Consider the following 8,467-nt stretch of genomic DNA (forward strand, 5'->3'; position numbering starts at 1 on the left):
TGTGTGTGTGTGTGTGTGTGTGTGTGTGTCTCGAGGGTGTAATTGTGTGTGTGTTTTGTGTGCTGCTTCTATTTGCTGTGCTGTGATCCCACACTGCAGTTAATATTGTGTGAAAGGTGTGGGCAGTGTATGCGTTTGCAGGCTCCTGCACGGAGTTCAGCGTATTGATCCACCTCCCTTGTCTCCCTCTTTCTCTGTCAAAATCCTCTTTATTCCTTGGCTCTCCATCATGATTTGCACTACCCCTCCCATGACAGGTGATTGATCCGAGAAGCAGCGTGGTCTGACTATACTGCCCTGCAGGAAGAGTAATATTTTTTAAGTCTCTGGGTGGAGAGAACTGAGCGAGACAGAGAATATCTGAAGTGACTGAAATAGATAAATTACACAAGGTGAATATGGTGTATTTTAGGTCTTAAAGCTGCTATATTGCTTGTTCTTGCCAAGTGTAAAACCACAAAGGAGGTTATATTCAATTMGGCAAACCATTTCAACAAAGTATGAGTACTGAGCCTTTGTATTTGGATTACAAGCATTACAACATGRCATCACAACCATTACAAGCTCCTGACAATCTGTTACACATGTAGATTAAATCAGAACAATTTTAAACTGTCTAATCAAACATAACATGAGAACTTTTAACTAAAGTTTCTGTCATAAAACTCCAATCCAAACTTTCAGTTTCAACCACTTGATAGAAAGGAATTAACTTTCTTCAAGATGGCMATGTTATWGTWCTTGAGACCGGTCTTGATCTTGTYTGGGACTTGACATTTGTGCTTGGTCTTGTCTTGGTCTCGGACATTAAGGACTCAGAATTTTATTTCAAGACCAGTCAAAACCACAATTGTGGAAATATCACTAAATAGCCAGATTATTGTCCAATTTATTCTTGCTTTTATTGTATTTAAAATGTAGCTACTGATTCAAATTCAAACCTGACTCATTGTTATTTATGTATTTTTTTGTTACGGGCTGTCACCCCCCTTCAATTGCACTSCAGGAAAGTGAAACATGCTTCTTTGGGAGTGGTAGAAGATGTCTGCTAAATTTTAAATAAAACTATTTGGCTAAATAAACAATATCATTGTAAAACAACAACAACCAGGAAAAAGCATACAGCAACTCTGAAATTTGGTAGTGCTTCACTTTTAGAGACGGTGGGGACAACGTCAAACCTTTATCGTCAATAACCCAATAAAATCACATGATCTACAAAAGACAAGGATGAGACCTCACCGTTTCCCAACCAGTCTCCTTCTTCACCATGGATGGGAGACAAGGGAGACCAGGCAGTCTTAGTTGAGTCTAACCCACAATGGAAACTAACTTACTGGTAAATTTGGATGGTGACACAGCTCTTGGTTATACAGGGACCTTCAAGGCCASCAAAGTGACACCAGCACACAAATACTACCACATTCAGCTGCACAAAATGCCTCCAGAGACATGGTTTAATGCCCTCTTCAGATCCAAAAAACACAGGCAGACTAAACAACCAAACTCCCACAAGTCCTTCAGCAACTCTGGAAGGGTAAAGACTTGGTCCATTGCTCCACAATCCAGATAAAAGTTGTTATTCTGAAACTTTAATATCGGAACTGTTGATAAATTGCCATCCTTGTGTAAAAAATAACTATTTTGCGCAAGAAAAAATTAATTGAGGGCTGGACATAAATGATAAATGAGATTCCCTGTTTGAAAGAGCTGCAAAGAGAGAAAATTRAAAAAGGAAAGAAAAATTAAAGACCGTTGGAGCTACAGAGGTTGGGAGATTTTTAGAGAGACACAGAGAATCTGAAAACAAAAAGGTCTACAGAAACAGCAGAGTGAGCATCAAGCCTCTAAAGGGAATTTAAAAGCACAAGGAGGAAGAACTGAGCTCAAACTATTGACAGAGTCTGTTTCCATGTGGCTCCAAAATAGTTTTTGCTGTTGAATAAATCATGTACTGCTTCTCCTTTTTATATTTTCAATCTTGTTTCCACCAAAATGCTTACTTTGGAAACATCCGTTTGGGAACACAACATGTGAAAGATGTTTCAGCTGAACTAAAACTGAAATGACAGAAAATGCTATTAAAATATGACCTTTTACAAGCKGTGTATAAAAAGCTAGTGCTTTACAGATAATCAAAAATTAGGGCTTTTCGCTAACAGGTACATTTACATTTAACTAATTAACTGTAATATGTTGTTACTTCTTCAAATGCAATACATTAGAAGTAGCATACCTTAAAGGAACACAGTTTTTGATAACAAATTTTAGCTGAATTAGACTGAGTTGTAACCATTTTGTGTCTGCTAAGGTTAATTTCCTCTGGAATTGTGTTGCCACCAAAAGTTAATCAGTTGTAGATGTACATCCAATAAATACTTTCTGTGAGTTCCAACAAAATCAGAGAGCTGGTTTGCAAGATATATATATWTTTTTTAAAAAAGACAAAAAACAAATGCACACACAAACTGAAAATTACGTTTGCTCACTTTTCATAGCAGCATGTGGCAATAAATTACAACAGACACTGCAAAACAAGCTATGACTGAAGTACAGTACACTAAAGTTCAACCGTCCATCCATTTTCCTTAACCTCTCTCCTTTCCTGGTTGGAGGGAACTGGTGCCTATCAACAAGAGTCACTGTGAGATGTGGGGTACACCTTGAACAGGTTATAAGTCCATCCCAGCACTCATGCAGAACTTTGTAATTTATAAAACATTTATAATGCTTTCTGTCAATCATCACTTAGGCCATATATTTTTTCCCCATTTGCACATTGACACACACTTGCAATAAAGACTGGATAATCAGTATTGAGAGACACGAATGACGATACTTAGCACTATGATACAGTATAATATTCCACTAACAGCTGAAGAAACAGTTTAAGGAAGTATTGTCATTTAATGACTGCATGCTCAGCAGCTTTCTCCAGTGGAACCGGTCAGACATCATCATTTGCACAGAAGCCGAATTTATTCACAGTGAAACCATCTCTTTCATTRTGAAGCAAATCAAAAGAATCCCTGATATCCTGGTGGAATGATAAGCACCCAAACAGACAGACATTGACTTTCACAGCATGCTGAAGATGAACATGGTCATGGTCTTTCTGAGTCATGAGTAAGCGGCCTTCCACAGCAGCCTGTCTCTGACTTCAGAATGTTCCAGTTATTTCTATAACGTGAAACTCATCACCCGATTTTCCTTTCATTTCTCCATTTAGCCATTGTTCCCTTTTCATCTTCTCTTCTTCACTGCTTATCGTCCACTTTTATCCCATTCCCCCAAAAATCTGGTATCACTGCTTAGTCTGGACATGCCTATAATTCACAAAGAGTGCACAGTAATTCAGAATGAAATAATAATACAACGCAGCAGCTTGATTCAACGACTAATTTCAGGAACACCTGCTGTGGCAGTAAAACCAGCAGTGGCACCTATTAGCCAAATGGTTAGAAACACACTTCAGTTTTAAACACAGACCTGAAGATTTTTTTCATTCCTCTCTGCCTTTTCTGCTGTGGAAATTTCTACCTAAGTGGTTCTCAGAATGGCTGCATGGTGTTTATCAGCAGGCTAAAATAATAGATTTTTTTTAATAGCAGCATTTTCTGTACACACTTTGTCCCAAATAAGATTTTGAGGGAAGGCTGGGTTTGTAGTTGTCCATCATAGAACCAACTCAGACAAGAACAGTGGAGTAGTTAGAAATTGGCTATCAAATAAAGAAGTTATGTAGGGAACCTAAAGAAAACTCACACAATACCATATCACTTTATTTATAAAGCACTTAAAAACAACAATAAGGCCAACCAAAGTGATGTACAGTAAGATAAGCAGAGGACACAATGCATAAAATAAAAGGGCCTTTTTAAATGAGACCTAGAAACAGCTGGTGAGGAAGCCTGCCTAACACAAAGTGGCAAACCATTCCACTGCTACACTATATTGCCAAAAGTTTTTGCTCACCCATCTGAATGACTGTGCACCAGTGCACAAAGCAAGGTCCATAAAGRCATGGATGGCAGAGTCTGGTGTGGATGAACTTGACTGGTCTGCACAGAGTCCTGACCTCAACCCGACAGAACACCTTTGGGATGAATTAGAGCAGAGACTGAGAGCCAGATCTTCTGTCCAACATCAGTATGTGACCTCACAAATGTGCTTCTGGAAGAATGGTCAAAAATCCCCATAAACACACTCCTAAACCTTGTGGACAGCCTTCCCAGAAAAGTTGACGTTCTAGCTGCAAAGGATGGGCCAACGTCATATTGAACCCTATGGATTAGGACTGGTATGTCACTGAAGCTCATTTGTGAGTCAAGGCAGGTGAGTGAATACTTTTGGCAATATAGTGTATTAACCAATATAGTATTTACCTGGAATGTCACCGGCTTCACGGACTCCCATGTGTACCATGTGTTTGATCCCCAGCACCCTCCCCTCCTTAGCTGTCTTGCGAGTCGTTTTTTTGTACATAAAATTCTGTGTTTATGAGTAAATATAGGATCAGAGCAACTTTTTTGACTCACCTATCCCATTGTGTGTTTTATTTTCCAACCTGCAAAAGGTAGCGCGACCGTATTGCACAAGACCTGTGCATCCATTCCCCTATGTTTGTCATGTGCGTCTTTCTTCGAACGGGTGTTCTTAACTGCAATTTTGTTCTCATTGCATCTTTGATGTTATGTGTGAATGACAAAAAAGCTGATTCTGATTCTGATAGTGTATATTTGACAATCATCTGCAAAAAAATGAAAAGGGAATCTGTGTTTGCAACTAAGTGGCTGCAGAAGGTATAAAGAAAAAAGAAGTCCAAGAATTGAACCTTGTGGAACCCCCCTCATATTGTTTGCCATTATTTGTCCACAAATCTGTCCCGGTTAAAGCTTTACATTTTTACCAAGCCCCTGATCTCTGTTTATAGTAGCTATGTCCATAAGCACATGCCTAAAGTTTCAAACTCTTCAACCTCGGAGATGCACCTCTGCATTCATATGCAGTGTGTGGACCAGGGGTCTCCAACTTTTTTCCTTAAGAGCTACTTTCACAAAATGAATTTGTCCAAGAGCTACTTTTTGCAACATGTAATTTTAAATTTAAACCATTGGAATAAGCTTGTTTTGCACAAAAATAAAATAAAATAAATATGAAATAAAATAAACTTTGTCTTCAATTCACATGAAACTACCACAAAGAACACTGAATTTACATGAATGTGCTTTTTGTGCTTATCCATTCATATCACAATGTATTTCAGACTAATAACTTAGATTTTAACTGCAACAGATCTGTGCACAAGTCTCCGATTTTTTTTCCACATTGTAGACTTCAGTGGGAAGAAACCACCTATAGTGAAATATACCGCAGCGGGAGGGGTTCCCCAGGAGTTTGGCACCGTCGCTGGACACAGCTAGTGTCTCAAGAGGCTATGAAAGGTGTGTGCGAAAGCAAACGCCGAACAACCACGTAACCGATGTCTGCTGATCGACCATAGTAAGCCCTAAACTGTTTGATTGACAACCAAGGGGAAGGGACGTCTATAGATTGATTGGAATTAAATGAAAGTTTGTTTGGCCAGTGACAAATTAAATTTTGCTTCTCCTAAATTTTCAGAAGCATTGAAGAGCTACTTTAAATGAGCCCACAAACTACCGGTAGTTCACGAGCTACTGGTTGGAGACCTCTGGTGTAGACCATCTCGATCTCCATCTTCTGCCTCATATCAGGCTGCGGAGGCGACAGATGTAGGCAAAACCCAGACATCACACACCCTTYATACAGGAGCCCCCTGGATATTTTCAGCTTCTAACCCATATGCTTGTTTCACTTATCTGTTCTAATGCCCCCAAGGTTTCATTTGTTTAAACCAGATTATAATTGTTCCATTGGTTATTCTGTCATTTATATTTTAATAGCTTCAACCTCATGTTCTTTGTCCACTTCAGTTTGGTTCTGCCAATAAATCACCTCAGTTAGGATTACTTGCCAACTTCCTGACTCCAAGTGTTAAATTTGAGTCCGTCACCTTCCTGTTAAACATATATTGTGACATTATTTCCCTAATTTTGGTTTGAGTTTGAATTAAAACCACTTCCTGGCATAAAAGGTGGCAGAAGACATTTATTTTCCAGTTTCTAACACACACCTTCCTCCATATAAATTATGCCTGTAACTTATACTGCAATTTAGAGAATTTCAAGTCTTAAGGGAAGGTCTAAAAAAGATATCTGCAAATTTAGGACTTGTTTGTACCTGAACTTGTAAAACAACTGATTAAACATCTCTTGCAAAATATGGTGTTTCGTGATCTTAAACCATGTAATTAAAAGTCGATTACAGGAAATGAGAAGGTGAGTGGGACTGAGGCAACACTGAGGAAAAGATAAAAAAGAATGACTGTTTTGATTGTCCCATTTCTCACTGATGCTTCCTGTTCTTAGTAGTGGTTTCCCACATAAGCCTCAGAGATTAGGCAGCTAATCAGTTCTTCATGGGGGATTCACAGAGACATTACAGCTTATAAACTCAAGCTTTTATAGGGGGAAGTTAGCTTGATGAACTAGAAAGACAACACTGCTTCGAGCCATTGTCTCAGTCGACATCCACTGTGTTGGTGATGGAGGTTTGAAGTCTGACTTTAGAAATGTTCTCGCTTTCATCTCCTGAAAAGAAATGTTTGGGAAAACTCAAGTCTATTATTGATAATCAGTAACAATGTACGCCATAAAAGATGCTGAATTTGTGAAACCACGTGTTGTATGACATACAGTGTAACTCAGCAGACCTGTCATCACTACATCACACTCTCAAGCTGCAATGCTGGGGCTTACACACATCAATCGTTTCAGCCCTGTGACTACCTTCCATGTCAGCTCAGCTGGTACAGAGGAAGAAAGGTGTCTCAAATCCAAGTTGAAAGTGTTTAGTGCAAGGGGCTGATGTGTTTTCCGGGTAAATGATTTCTTGTACAAAGGCAGCCTACTGCTAAATAAGATGTTATTCATTTTACATGAACAAGAACAGAACAAATATAATGTGCTTTGTATCACTTTGGTAAAAACTGATTGATGTTGATGAGAGAAACAGTTCCTCTAGTACCATCCTTCCCGAAAAACACTGCATCCTTCTTATTTGTTCTGTCCCTTTTGGCCCGTCTCAATCATGTGACTCAGTCCCACACAGAGACTAAATATGTCCACTGCTGTTTTTGTTTTTGAACCCACATTAAAAAACTCTGAAAACACCTCACACTCGCCCTGTTTTGATGARCACCGACCACTGAGTCTCTCTGTGCTCATGTCCGGCACATTGCCGAGCCTCCGTGATTCATTTYGCCGCAGTTCAGCGAAGAGTGTCACTCCTCATTGCCATCGTTATCTGGGAGGTGATTAGGCTGCGGCTGCTGCTGCTGTGTCTGTCTGGCTCTGTTTGTGTACAAGTGGAATCCATAATGTGACACAAGTGCTCCTCCAAAGGTTGTCGCCACGTGAGAACACAATCAGCGTTGCTCAGATTGGAAGCATGGCCTCATCCGATGCCACTTACAAAAACAAAGACGCGGATCAAAACGTATCGTACAAATTGCATTTGCATGTGTGAGTGTTTACAGAAGGCTTTAATGGTGTACAAAGAGCACRTTTGTCTGAGAAAGGAAGACATTCTAGCTCTGCCTTGGAGAACCAGACGCACTCACGCACTCACACGGGAAAGCAAGAGTACTTAAATGCACAGCCAATCCCAGAGAGGCAGGGAATAATCTGGCTTCTCAGTTCAAATGCGTGCCTCAGACTTCCACTCAGCATGACTGCCGAGGGATGAGCGCAACGTAAACAGGCACCTCGGAGTGCTCAGTTGTGACAAAGATTGCACAAATAAACATGCCAGCAAAAAAAATAAAAAATAAACAAGCTTGCTGATGTGACATCAATGCCGTCGGGAATAAAAGATTCCAGCCTGTTGCTTGAAAAAAGAGCAGAAATTATTTTCTTTGAAAGCATCCACTTTGTCATGTCTTCATTTCAGATGACTGAAACACCCATAAGTCTACTTTGAAATTGTTTAAACRTCTGCAAGGCAGCACATATTCGACTTGTTTGTGCGGTTTTGCTTCTTAGCAGCTCAGCCCCAAATGTCCAATCTGAGGCAGCTCTATTTACCGTCTTAATGTGACAAAAGGTATTTACAGATCTTATCATCAAATTAAAGCCCATTCCACACTCATTTGGTCAAACTTAAGTAATAATGTTACATATGATCTCGTGCCATACAGTGAGATTTCGTGAAATGTGCTAGTGCCCAGGAAAAACATTGATCATAACATTCAGCTTCTACCACACCAAATTTAATCTCAATGGGCCTCATGCACGAACCGTTCGTACGCACAGATTTGTTCTTAAGTTGTGCGTACGAGTGATTTAGGAGAATTTGTGGCATTCACCAATGTTTTCGTATTCTAAGA

This window comes from Austrofundulus limnaeus, unplaced genomic scaffold, assembly GCF_001266775.1.
Source record: "Austrofundulus limnaeus strain Quisiro unplaced genomic scaffold, Austrofundulus_limnaeus-1.0 Scaffold48, whole genome shotgun sequence".
Lineage (NCBI taxonomy): Eukaryota > Metazoa > Chordata > Actinopteri > Cyprinodontiformes > Rivulidae > Austrofundulus > Austrofundulus limnaeus.